Source organism: Notamacropus eugenii, chromosome 3, assembly GCF_028372415.1.
Source record: "Notamacropus eugenii isolate mMacEug1 chromosome 3, mMacEug1.pri_v2, whole genome shotgun sequence".
Taxonomy (NCBI): Eukaryota; Metazoa; Chordata; class Mammalia; order Diprotodontia; family Macropodidae; genus Notamacropus; species Notamacropus eugenii.
The window spans coordinates 474,005,537-474,019,915 of NC_092874.1; the positions used below are offsets into that span (position 1 = coordinate 474,005,537).

The following is a 14,379-nucleotide window of genomic DNA, read 5'->3' on the forward strand; positions in this document are numbered from 1 at the left end:
ACACATCACCTATTGGTACCACTCAAGTTGGAGACTTCATGCTGTATTGTGATTGCAATGCTTCCCTCTCCTCCACTATTCTGCCAGTTCCAGGGAAACAGAGCCAATGCCTCATGATCTGTGGTCTCGCGTAGCATCAAGCCACAACATGCACCCAGCAGGGGCTCAAGCACTTTCTTTAAAATGAACAAACCAAACTTAAAACACGAATAAAACCTTCAATAACTTAAAAAGAGAGAAGAACGATTTTGCTCCCAAAGAAAATAGCAACATCATCAAAGCGTGACCAAAAATGTGCTTCTAACGCCAAAAAGGGTTTCCAGAGTTACGAGAGCAGCCATCACAGCAGCACCTCAGTCCAGCCGTCCCCTCCACTTACACTCAGTCCCAAAGCAGATGCTGCCTCTTCTCAGGACCCAGTGTCACTGCTGCTATTTCCCCGTCACCCCAAATATTCTGTTCACACCAAACACAGGGAGAAAGTGCCCCCCTGGCTTCAGAAATGAAAGCAACAAGTTTATTGAGGAGATGCAATCCTGCTCCTTCTGACCTGCTCAACAGTGAGGAACAACAGATTTGCCCTGCGGTGATTAACTATGGGATAGACGAAACAGAGCAATGAAGCAGATCCCTTTCTCCCACTGCTGCATTTTATATTTGAGGACAAGGTTCAAAACAAGTTTCACACTAATTGAAAGAAGGCAACCCCAAACAAAGTTAAAATTGGCAAAAATTGCCAAGTCTATTTCTTGCCCTGCGGTTTTAGCTTGTTCTGCCCATCAAGTGTGTGCCAGGCTGCCCAAGGAGGGCAGAAACAGAACCAAAGCTTCCATGCCAATGAGCACCTGGGGGGCCAGTGAGTGGGCAAGTGTTGATAGGAATGGGGGGGCGGGGGTTCCTCAGAAGGAGCTCCCTACGCCAATAAAAGCACAAAACCTAAAACAATACTCAAAGAACAAAAATTTTAAAGACACTGCCAAATTACAATTATAGCACTTTCCTTCCTCTCCTTTGACTCCATTATGAGTCCATAGAATAACCTCAAAAACAGCCACTAACCATCTCCCTCAAAATAGTTATGATATGAAACAATCAATCAAAAAACATTTAAGTGCCTACTATGTGCCAAGCCCTGCACTAAGCACTATGTAGCCTTGTCTAGATCTAACTGGGAAATAGCATTTATCACAATAACGACATCGTCTGGTTTCCGCAAGGCCTGCTTTAATAATAATAAAAATGTAATTAGGTATAAAATTGGACTTTGTGAAATGAAATAACTGGGAATATTGAAAAGAGCAGTTGGCATAATCCCAGAGATTCTGATGATAACACGGTGGGAGGCTGCTCTGCTCTGAAGTTTACAGAATGTTTTTCTTACCACAACCCTGTGCTAGGTAATAATATCAGCCCCAATTTACAGATAAGGAAACTGAGATACAGAGCAGTTATGTGACTTGCCAGGGTCACAGTGTCAAGTTGGAGATCAAACCCATGTCTCCTGAGTCTAATGTGTGCTTAACTAAATCACACTGAAAGTCCAGAGAAAAATCAACACAGTGACATTTTATTATTATTAGGTATGGCTTTTTAAAGTTGCTACTTTGTACAACAAAATTTGTTATATCAATACTCTTACCCTCAATTCCATGAAGAAGAATATAGAGAATCTTTTGGTTTAATTAATTAAATCCAAAAATGTAGACACTAAAACTAACATGCAGCTTACTATATATTTTTAAAGTTAGGAGGAGAGTCTTAAAATAATGTCAGTATAGAACTGATTAGCACAAGTCACCAAAAAACAGCTTCAGATTGCTTCCATTTCTAACAATCCTTACCGGGACCATAATTTAGCTGAAAGTGAATGCCCTCTGAGGACAGGACAGAGGCCTCAACAGAAGAATTGTCGACTGTCAGCGATTAACAACCACATTACAGATGGCTCCAATTCACTAATAAGAGAAACGCAATGGCGAAGAGGGAGAGAAATGAATGGAAGAAATAGGGATGATACTAGGATATCTCTGAGAAGACTTTGTGTTTGCCTAGAATACTTCTGCTGAAAAGGAGAGGGGCCAGACTGGCTGAGAAGGTTTCAGCAGCAGACACACAGCTGACTGAGAAATTGAGAGGACACAGGATTCGGCTATGTCCAAACAAGTTAAACTACAAAAAAAAACAAAACAGAATGACTCGACAGAGCAAAAGCCTGCTTTGAAATCCCTCCTCATCTTCCAAGCAGAGACTCAGAAACTAGACACAAGATTCTGTGACAGATCTGACAATCCTGAGTGGTCCTATCAAATAAGGCGGAACCTGAAAGGTATATGCTCAAAGATATGTCTCAGGGTTACCAAAGTCTAAATGTCAGAGAGATTCCCTATGGCTAGCCAGGCTCCCCAGAGCTTCCCATCTGACTGTGCCGATGAAAGTGCTGCGGCAGGGGGAAACTGCTGAGCCTTGAGTCAGGAAGGCCTGAGTCCAAAGCTTCCTTGTGGGACAGGAAGGTTGGAAAAGAAAAGTTCAGTTTTGTGCATGACTCAAATGTAGTTTCTTCTCAACTGGGAAGTGAATTCACAGCCTAGTGATTATTTTAATTTCACCAGAAAGACTTGGCAGCAACACAACCAGCCAGTTCTACCACGAATTCTGACAAGCTGAATTATTTTAAATCACCATGACAGTTTGGATAAATCAAAGCTTTTTAAGGGAAAAAATTCTCATAAAATTAGTACAAATAAGGAAGATATTCAGCCACAATTCATGTCCAAACATTTTTGACTAAATCACAAAAAAATGTAACATGTTTCTACACAAAAATGACTAAGTGAGAAGTTTAATGGTATTATGAATTGTTTTAACATATGACTATCAAAAATAACTAGGCTTAGAGTTGTAGTCTATTCCTAAGACTTTTTACTCTGGGTTGCTATTTTTACCTACACAATGAACCTAGAAAGATAAATGGTAAACTTTCAGTAGGTATAAAATGTTTAGAAATGACTAGCCAAAAAAATTACTTACAAGACATTAAGGCAGGCAAGCAATGAAAACAAAGATATGCCATGTTAACGGAGACACAAGCACTTTCCTGGGTGGTTGGCGGGAAGAGACTGGAAAGGAAGGCAACACCTATGACCCGCGAGGCCTTGGTCTAAATGCCTTATAATTACTCTCTCATTGGGTCCTCACAAGAACCTTGGGGCAGGTGCTACTCTTATCCCTGTTTTACAGTTGGAGAAACGGAGGCAGCCAGTAGTGAAGTGACTTGCCTGGGGTTATATATTTATTAAATATCTAAAGCCAGATTTCAATCAGGTCAGGGTTACTTCAGGCCCAGCTCTCTGCCCACTGCGCCATCCAAAGAGGAGAAATGCTGAGCAACTCAGGGACTGCAAGGCGTGAAAACAACGATGTGGACTCTATTATTAAGGCATCTCGGCTGGTCTTGAAAGCCCATCCCTAGTGTGGAGAACAGGACCTATTAAGCTAAGAACTTAATGAAGTCACAGAAAGAAATGAACGTAGTGAGCAGGAAGGAACATAGACAGAACAATGCATATAAAGCAAAGGAACGTGGTGGTCAGGGAGGGGAAAGACACATCAGAGAGCATTCTGGGAAACCTGCTCTCATATGTGGGAAAAGAATTCCAATCTTACTAATGACAACATGGAAAACAGCCTTTGCTACGTGAACATAGAGTAATATGGTAGACATGATAATATTTATAAGCTAACCTCCAAACTGCACCAAGACTTTGGGGACCCCCCAACATAGAGCTCCAACATTGCTCAGCAGCTCCGATAACAGATGACTTGTCCATCGGTAACGCTAGGAGGTGTTCCCAATCAATTCGAAAGCATTTACCGTGCACCTCAGTGCCACACACTGGGAAACAAGCCAAGCCCTATTCTGGAGAAGCTTCCATTCCCTGAGGGGAGCCAACATGAGCATAAATGCCAGATAACTGGGGAGAAGGATGGCCAAGGGAGGGCACTAGCAGCTGGGGAAGGCAGGAAGAGCCTTGTGCAGAAGGGGTGCAAGAGAGGAAACTTTTAGGAAGAGAGGGAGTCTATGCTACCTGCTAGTGATAAAGGGATGAGCCCAATCATGGAGCATGGCTAATAGGAAGGCACAGAGACAAGGAGAGCCAAAGTCTGAGTAGGTCACAGAACATATGGAGGGATGAAGAATTGTACAGGCTTGTAAAGACTAAACAGAAGAGTTCATATAGGACCCTAGAAGCAATAAGGGACAAAGAGTTTTCTGAGTAGGAGCGACAAGGTCAGAGCTGCACTTAAGAAAAACCATGTTGGGCCAAGATGGCGGAGTAGAAAGACGCACATACACTACCTCTGAACCCACTGCCCATAAAATATCTGTAAAAAAAGAACCACCGGCGAATTCTGGAGCAGCAGAAGCCACAGAACAATGGAACGAAGGAGATTTCTGCTCCAGAGAGCCTGAAAACCTCTTGCAAAAGGTCCCTTGTGCCCAGACCCAGAGCAAAGCCCAACCCTGCCTCAGCGGCGCAGCGTGGAAAGGAGAGGATCCGAGCAGGCTTCAGGGACAGAATCTCCAGCAGCCGCGTAGGTCCCCCACCCACAGGTGACAAGGGTCGGTGAGAGGGTCTCTTTGGCGGGTCGAGAAGGGAGTGGGGTGCCCCCATAGCTCAGGCCCCCTCGGGAAGCGGCAGCGGAGGTGGGAGCAGACCGGGGCTCCCCAAGCAGGCAGGAGCCTGGATCCATTGTTGAAGGTCTCTGCATAAACCCCCTGAGGGAACTGAGCCCGAGAGGCAGCCCTGCCCCAACCTGAGCACCTGAATTTAATCTCACACTGAATAGCAGCCCTGCCCCCGCCAAAGCCCTGAGGCTGGGAAGCAGCATTTGAATCTCAGACCCCAAGCACTGGCTGGGCAGACCTGGAGGCGAAGTGGGGGTGGAGAGGACACTAAGAAGTCAAGTCACTGGCTGGGAAAATGCCTAGAAAAGGGAAAAAAAATAAGACTGTAGAAGGTTACTTTCTTGGTGAACAGGCATTTCCTCCCTTCCTTTCTGATGAGGAAGAACAATGCTTACCATCAGGGAAAGACACAGAAGTCAAGGCTTCTGTATCCCAGCCCACCCAATGGGCTCAGACCATGGAAGAGCTCAAAAAGGATTTTGAAAATCAAGTTAGAGAGGTGGAGGAAAAGCTGGGAAGAGCAATGAGAGACATGCAAGCGAAGCATGAACAGCAGGTCAGCACCCTGCTAAAGGAGACCCAAAAAAATGCTGAAGAAAATAACACCTTGAAAAATAGGCTAACTCAATTGGCAAAAGAGGTTCAAAAAGCCAATGAGGAAAAGAATGCTTTCAAAAGCAGAATTAGCCAAATGGAAAAGGAGATTCAAAAGCTCACTGAAGAAAATAGTTCTTTCAAAATTAGAATGGAACAGATGGAGGCTAATGACTTTATGAGAAACCAAGAAATCACAAAACAAAACCAAAAGAATGAAAAAATGGAAGATAATGTGAAATATCTCATTGGAAAAACAAATGACCTGGAAAATGGATCCAGGAGAGACAATTTAAAAATTATGGGCCTACCTGAAAGCCATGATCAAAAAAAGAGCCTAGACATCATCTTTCATGAAATTATCAAGGAAAACTGCCCTGAGATTCTAGAACCAGAGGGGAAAATAAGTATTCAAGGAATCCACAGATCACCACCTGAAAGAGATCCAAAAAGAGAAACTCCTAGGAACATTGTGGCCAAATTCCAGAGTTCCCAGGTCAAGGAGAAAACATTGCAAGCAGCTAGAAAGAAACAATTCAAGTACTGTGGAAATACAATCAGGATAACACAAGATCTAGCAGCTTCTACATTAAGGGATCAAAGGGAGTGGAATAGGATATTCCAGAAGTCAAAGGAACTAGGACTAAAACCAAGAATCACCTACCCAGCAAAACTGAATATAATACTTCAGGGGAAAAATTGGTCTTTCAATGAAGTAGAGGACTTTCAAGCATTCTTGATGAAAAGACAAGAGCTGAAAAGAAAATTTGACTTTCAAACACAAGAATGAAGAGAAGCATGAAAATGTAAATAGCAAAGAGAAGTCATAAGGGACTTACAAAAGTTGAACTGTTTACATTCCTACATGGAAAGACAATATTTGTAACTCTTGAAACTATTCAGTATCTGGGTACTGGGTGGGATTACACACACACACACATGCACACGCACATAGAGACAGTGCACAGAGTGAATTGAAGAGGATGGGATCATATCTTAAAAAAATGAAATCAAGCAGTGAGAGAGAAATATATTGGGAGGAGAAAGGGAGAAATGGAATGGGGCAAATTATCTCTCATAAAAGAGGCAACCAAAAGACTTTTTTAGTTTGGGGAAAAAGAGGGGAGGTGAGAGAAAAACATGAAGTTTACTCTCATCACATTCCACTAAAGGAAGGAATAAAATGCACACTCATTTTGGCATGAAAATCTATCTTACAATACAGGAAAGTGGGGGAGAAGGGGATAAGCAGGGTGGGGGGGATGATGAAGAGAGGGCATGGGGAAGAGGGAGCAATTTGAGGACGACACTCATGGGGAGGGACAGGATCAAAAGAGAGAATGGAAGTAATGGGGGGCAGGATAGGATGGAGGGAAATATAGTTAGTCTTATACAACATGACTATTATGGAAGTCATTTGCAAAACTACACAGATTTGGCCTCTATTGAACTGCTTGCCTTCCAAAGGGAAGGGGTGGGGAGGGAGGGAGGAAGAGAAGTTGGAACGCAAAGTTTTAGGAACAACTGTCGAGTACTGTTCTTGCCACTAGGAAAAAAGAAATACAGGTAAAGGGGTATAGGATGGAGACAAGGGCAGAGAGGGATGATAGAAGAGAGGGCAGATTGGCAGACAGGGGCAATTAGAACGCTCGGTGTTTTGGGGTGGGGGGAGGGGACATAAGGGGAGAAAATTTAGAACCCAAAATTTTGTGAAAATGAATGTTAAAAGTTAAATAAATAAATAAAAATAAAAAATTAAAAAAATTAAAAAAAAAAATAAAGAAAAACCATGTTGACGATTTCATGGAGATAGGAGTAGAGAGAGACTCAGGGCAGCAAGACCAATCAGGAGGTCACTGTACTCGTCTAGGTGACAGGTGATGTGAGATGGAACTAAGTGGGACTAAGGAAGCATAAGGAAGGGACTGGAGGTCAGGTACATGAATAGATAAACTGATGGTTAGTCATGTGCATGTGTGTATGTATATACACATGTGTGTATGTATATACACGTGTGTCTGTGTGCACTGTGTATGTGTACATACACATAATGCACACATGTACACCATCTGACCCACACCTGTGATTTCCTGGTGTGGGGAATTCCCGATATGGAAGTGTGTCTCACCAATGCAGAGAGACTTCTCTGTAACTTACAGTCTTCGCAAATTTTCTGGGGATGATGGAAGATTAAGGGAAGGGCCTCTAGTTCATCGGGCCAGGACGTATCTGAGAAAGGATGGGAGCCAAGGCCTGTCAGACTCCTCTATCCAGCAGGCCTTTCGGCCTCTTGCTATTCCAGTACAAATTATAACAGTGGTTTTGTTTGTTGGGGTTGGGGGAGGAGTGTGGTAATCAAGGGAGAGGAAAGGAGACTGTTAATGCTTAACAATTAGGCCAGATTAATTCTCTTGCTACCCACATCTTCATAACCCAATGAAGCAAGTAAAAATGAGGAACAGATTTGAACATGATCAAATCTGAACCACTATCAAGTGAAGCCAAGGCCTATGTGGCACGCTGGTAATCTGGAGTAGATAATTTTTTTCAACATAAAATTAATTTTAGTAAAAATGATCAAATGAAATAAATGATAATAGCCAGAACTGTCTTACTGAATTTCACACACATACATGTATGTTTGCCCACATGTATATACATACACATATAAAATACTACTAAATTTTAAAAAATATCTGCACAAAAAAGGTAACTAACTTTTAAATCCATTAATTTACTTTTTGAAAAAAGGTGGAAAAATTTCTACAAACACTTTGGTTTATCAATGAGGAATGCTAACATGATTGCTTCTGTTTTCAAGCCTTAACTTCCACAAATCTATCAATAACGTAATCAAAATTAATCTTCACATTCACATCAAACAGACAGTGGAGCAAGATTCTGTCCATCCGTTTGCTCATCGGATCAAAGAACTTTTTAGTAATTTTTAATTTGTCTCTTTCACATGAAGTCACAGATATACAAATATTTTTATTTTTAAAAAACCTTTTAAAATAAGTTTTCGTCGATATTATCTGTTTCTTATATCATCACAGTATCCCTCATATCTTTCTTTCTCTTTCCCAGAGAGTCACCCTACATGACAAATAGGATTTTGGGGGGAGGAAAAAAAGTCAGCACAACTGATCAGCACACTGTAAAAGTCCCAAACTGTGGACAACATATAACATCTGTGAACCTCCCACCTCCACAGAGGGCTGCGTTGGGGGAACCATCTTCTATCTATTTTCCTTTTGATTTGGAGGAGGGGGGAGGTGTTCCTTTTATGTTGCTGAAATTACCAGGTACATTCTCTTCTTGGCTCTCCTTACTTCACTCTATATCAAATTTTGGAAATCTTTCCAGGCTTCTCTATTCATCACACACACACAGTCCATTACATTCACATACCATGATTTGTGCTGCCATTCCCAAGCTGATGGGTTCTTTCTTTGTTTTCAATTCCTCACATCTCAAAAATAAGTTACTATCAATATTATGGAGTATGTGGGGTTTTTCTTACCACTGGCTTCCTTGGGTTATAAGCCCAGTAGTGGAATTTGTGGTTCAAAGGAGACGGTCATTTTAGGCACTTTGCCTAATTCCAAATTGTTTTGCAAAATGGTTGTACCATTTCATAATTCTACCAACAATGTACCAGTGTGCCTGTCTTTCCACTACTGCCATTTTTGGTAATGTGCAGAGTGTGAGGTGAAACTTCAGGGTTATTTTGAATTGCATCTCATATTAATAACGTGGAACATTTTTTTATGTGGTTGCAAATACACTGCAATTCTTCTTTTGATCATTTATTGGGGAATGGCTGTTAGTGAACACATGTGTACATATGTGTTATCTATGTATTAACTGTCTAACTATCTGGCATACCAAACTCTTATCAGAGAAATTGGATAACAAAGATTTTTCTCCCATTAAACCATATCCCTTCCGATCCAAGAAGCTTCAATGTGGTCTATGCAGAGGTTTCAAGTTACTTTTTCTGCTATAAACTGCTATAAACACAGTATTATGTTCTACAGTTATTTAACTATAATCTTTTTTGAAAGTTCTCAGTGGCTCTCCTCCCCCACTCCTGATGTCCTCCTCTCATTTAACAATCCTCTTTCCTCTCCTGCCCCTCTCCAGCCAGTCCTGGTCATTAGTTTTTAATTTTCCTGTTTCTTTGCTCCCCTTTCCAGAAAGGATTCCTCTCTTCCCCTTTACTATCCGTCTTCTCTCTCTACTAACTCTAGACCTTCATTTTCTCATTCATGACCCCTACAATGATGTTTCCTTCTGGCGCTCAAGGCTTCCAACGTGTCCATTCTAGGTTCTCCCCTTTAGGTGCTCTCTGCCACTGCTGGGAGGCCTTGCCCCATGAAGTCCTTTTCCATTGTTTCCCACTTCCAGAACAATGCCAGTTACTGCAGGGGTCTGAGAGGACACTCCCCTGGTAGGGTCCCTCTTCTGCCAGGTCCTTGATTATCATGCAGCCCATCACTAATCTGTGCCCTCTCTTGATGTTTTTTCCTACATTTACCTGGAAATTTCCTCCCCATCCCCCCATGTCCATGTTCTCTCACTCCTCCAGTTGCCCCCAAGGGTCCCAACTCTCCCCCTCCCAGGACAAGCAGACTTTCCAAGCACCAAGTCCCCTAAGTCTTCTCCAGTGTAAGATCCTGATCTCCCTTTATCCACAGAAACATTCATGAATGGAACTCTCTCCCCTTTAGAGTAAGTCCTCCCTTTCCTCCCTCTTTCTGTCTTTCCCACTTCCTCCTCTTCCTCACCAACTGCCCTGAAGGTTCTTCTCTTTCTGTGACCAGAAGTCACCTTCCCCTCATTGCTAGCTCTTGATTCAACCCAGCTGCATCACTCACTCCTCTCTGTGCCCCCATGCTGTAAACTTGTCCCACAAAACAAATAACAGATTCACCTGCAGGCAGGCAGGGTGTCTCCAAGGTCTGTGCCCCAGGCCCAGACTTATTCCTTCAGAACCCCATCTCCTTGTGCACAAGAATCCTCTTCCTGGTCTCTGTTGCTCTTACTGTCCTTGCCTGCTGCATCTGTCCACTCCCCCTGCATTTCTGTTGTTTGGGGTGTTCAAGGGACAAATAATCTCCTTAGTTCAGGTTTCCTTTCTAAAAATATTCCAGACTCTTTATTATTAAATGTCTATCTTTTGTCCTGTATGACTGAGCTCGGATTTGTAGGGCAGGTCACCCTGGGCTACATCCTGAGCTCCAGAGCTCCTCAGAACATACTATTCCGTTCCTTCCTACGTTTTCTAGTGGGTGTGGAATAGTCTTGTGTTGTTATGATGTCCTTTCCTTGGCATTTAAAGGTCTTTCTCCTGATGGTTTGAGAAACTTGTTTCTGAACTGAAATGTTAAATTGAACCACTATGTGTCTTAGAATTTGCAGCCTTGGACTTTTTCCTCAAGATGATCTGCGAATTCTTTCCATCAGAATTTCATTTTCTTTGGTCGAAGTTCTTGGTAGCTCTCTTCTGCTATTTCCTTCATTAGGGTGTTACAGTTGGGAGCCCTGTGACCACAGGCCATCTTCCAGCATATCCCAGCTTTGGGACCCATAGGTTTTGCTGTGTCCTGAGCCGATTTCCTTTTCATGACATTGGTTTGTTCTTCTCTTTTTCTGGGTTGTCCTTCATTAGCGTATTTGCATTTTCAGCCTTTTGTTTTTCTGTTCTGTTCACTGTTTTCGCTGTGCAGGCCATGAATTCTGCTCTCATAATTCTCATTCTTCTTTTTAATCACTCAGGAACAGCACATTGTGGTGCCCTGTTCTCCTCAAATCCCACAGGTCCTCTCTGTCTCACCAAGCAGTGGATCATCTGCCTTTACTGCAGTATTTATCCATAGATGCCCAAGCTCATTTATTAGATCTGGAGGCCTGATTTGCTGCTACTGTTACTGTTTTTCCTCTTGATTTATGTTCAAAGTCTTCTGAGTTTTCTTCCTGAAATCTTTAGGACTCTCAGTGCCCCTCCCCCAGTCCCTTGTCCTTGTCACTTACTTCCTGACCCCCTTCTATCTGATGAGAGTTTCCTTGGGGTCTGGATCACAATGGATCTCAGCTTTCTTCTGACAGTGAGAAATTCAATGTTTCTTTTTCTTAATTTCTTTAGTTTTAAAACAATTAAAAAATCAGAAATTTAAATTCTGAAGATATTATTCAAAGTCAGTAAAATATGAACGGAAGTCTGATCCACAAGTTGTATTTGCCAAACCCAAAAATTTCCTCTTGCTGAACACTCTGGGTTTCACTGTTTTAAATTATAAACACAAATGAAGATTCCAAGTGGTCACATCAAATGCTAGAACTGGAGTGACTTCATTTTTACAGTAATTATTTCTAATCTACTCTCTAAATGCAGGAATGTTGTACCAAAGCAGCTGGAAGCCTGAACTTGAGCTTGAACAAGGCCAAACTGGTACAAACTTACTCTCAAAATGAATCTGTTGGAGCCATCTACATAATTGGGAGTTCTCTGAATTAGAATATGTTTATTATTTTTAATTCCCTACAGACAACACACCTTCTCATTGCCTGCACTGGGCGGCAGCTCCTCCCACCTCAAGTTTGGCTAGCTAACACTTACTCTCTTGGGTCCGTCCTATGATTGATGTAGACTCAGAGTGGCAAACTCCAAGAAAAATGGATCCCTGTAGGCTACATGTTGACTCAGAAAACCACAAATTAACTTTATCTGTGTCGTGCTTTATTTGTGCCTTTATTTGGCTAAGCCTTTCCCAATCACATCTGGGAGTCTTCTGGGCACCTCCATGCAGATGCTCCTTTACTGTGGACCACAACCTAGTCATATTTTCTTTCCCAGAATGGTTCTCCTCCACACTGTTCTATGGATCACTCACAGACATCACACCCAGTAGAATCAAATACTCCCTTAAGATCTGTCTACACTGGGATGGAAACGGTGGAACACTCAAACTGTCAAGTGACCTCATCTCCTTTTAAAATCCTCCATTTCCTCAACAATCTTCTTGACAGGCAATGTGGCCTTGAGGAAAAAGAGCTGTGTTTGCAGCCAGAAGGGCTGAGGCTCAAATGCTTCTGACACTGATTAGCTACATGACTCTGGGGAAAACCCTGAACTTCACTGTACCTCACACCGCACTTCCCAAGTTTCTGGTCCCTCCTCTGTCCCAACAGAACATAAGCTCCTTGAAGGCAGGAACTGGTTTTTATTTCACCTTTGTACACCTAGGGTTTGAACACAGCATCTGGCATCTAGCATATGCTTAAAAATCCTTGTGGAATAAACATAGTCAATCAAGAAACAAGCATTGGGAATTGACAGCCTGTGATATACAGGCACTACACAAGGTCCTGGGATCACAAAGAGAACAATCCCCGACCTCTGTCAGAGGCGAGCGTGACTAAGTGGGCACAGAGGACAAGTGTTACAAAATACACAGAGTTCTACAGAACGCCACTGAAATCATCAGTGTCTGATCTGCTCCTGGATGAAGCCACGAATCAGAATGTCATCTACTCAAGAAAGCACCAGGCATGGTTACATCAGGATGTGCATTTTGCATTTTAAATTTCCTTCTAATTGGGGCAAAAAGATGACTCCCCTCAAGAAAACCTAAGCAAGATTACAGTCTATGTTTACATGTACGCAGGGGCAGCTCTGTGGAGGCAGCTCCATGGAGGCCTGATTGCCCAAGCTTACCGAGGTGGTGGGAAATGAAGTTGGTGGGTCCTACCCCTCTGCCACCCTGGTCATGTAACTCAACGAGTCACTTCATGAGAGACGCAGGCTCCTCACCCACAAAATGGGGAATGGTGATCAGCTAGAGAGTTTCAAAACCAAGACTTGTAAAGAACAAGAGGCGAGTTAGAGTTACAGTCACAAACTGAGCATAGAATCTCAGCTCAGACACTGGCAAGTCCCCTAACCTCTCAGAGCCTATAAAACAAGAAGAACAAAGTAACACTCCTAGAAATCCTTCCCTCACAAAGGAACATGCAGCACAAATGGGAGTCATCAGGGGCACCACAGACACCCAGAAGGGTCTGTATTTACATTCTATTGAAGGGGAATTCAAGGCTGACCATTCAAGAGGCTGACCGTCCAAGAGACAGACCGTCCAATTCTACTGACTGCTGGGTAAAGCTCACTGCTCAGAAGCCTCCTCAGCTACTTCTGCTTACAGTGGAAGATGGAACGGAAGCATCTTGTCATCAGTCAATACAGGGTGTGTAATTCTCCTTGAACCGAGATTCAGAAATGAATGTGCTGAGCGCACCACTAAGATATTGGAGTGGATTTTAAACCACACAAGCACAAATCTAGACCTCGATGCTCAAGCAAGTCTGTCACATCTGCCCAGCAGAACACCGCCAGCTGGGAAAAGCCCCTCAGTCTGCTGCACAACAAAGTGGCAAGGACAGTGCCAATGGCAGCCTCTGGTGCCTTTCATCTTTGTCTAATTCTGGGTCCTCCCTCCATGGTAGTTTTTCTTAAAACTTTTTGCGTCACAGACTCACTGGCAGTTTGTGGATGCCTTCTCAAATGGTTCTTACAGGTAGAAAATAAAATATTTATAAAGTACTATCTAAATGCCACTTTTGGTTATTACTAGCATTATGTATTATTGTATCGGATCTTATCGAACAACACAAGACTTGAGAACTACAGAGTAAAGGAGCTCCTCCACCTTGGCTGAGCAGCACTGCCATGCATGGTGCCCGGCGCTCCACAGGCTTGTCTTCATGCTTCCATAAATCCCTAGCCTGCCTCCCCTCTGCACTTCTTGACCACACATGGGCAATGATGCTTGCTACCTGCTGCTCCCAAAACTAACTGTAGGGCTTTGCCCACCACTGCCATCCCAGTGGCTGCTTCTCCTGCACAATTTCTCGTGACCATGATTCCAAAAGCAGCCTTGATTTCTGCAGCAGTATTCCACACCTGGCCAGAGCCACAGAGAGGCCCAAGAAGAATATGGAGACTGACAAGATGGCCCTTTGTTTCAGCACCAAAGGCAGCTTGGCCATCTCCCCTCTTCCCATTCAGTTCTGCTCCCAGCACACTGCCCATCTGCAGG

The 14,379-nt window shown here is 43.0% G+C and overlaps 1 protein-coding gene across 2 annotated transcripts in view; it reads right to left on the bottom strand.

Moving 5' to 3' along the window:
* The window catches only part of OXSR1 (oxidative stress responsive kinase 1), a 105,029-nt gene that overhangs the window by 40,162 nt on the left and 50,488 nt on the right, over positions 1-14,379 (bottom strand). The gene's annotated exons all lie outside the window — the stretch shown is intronic.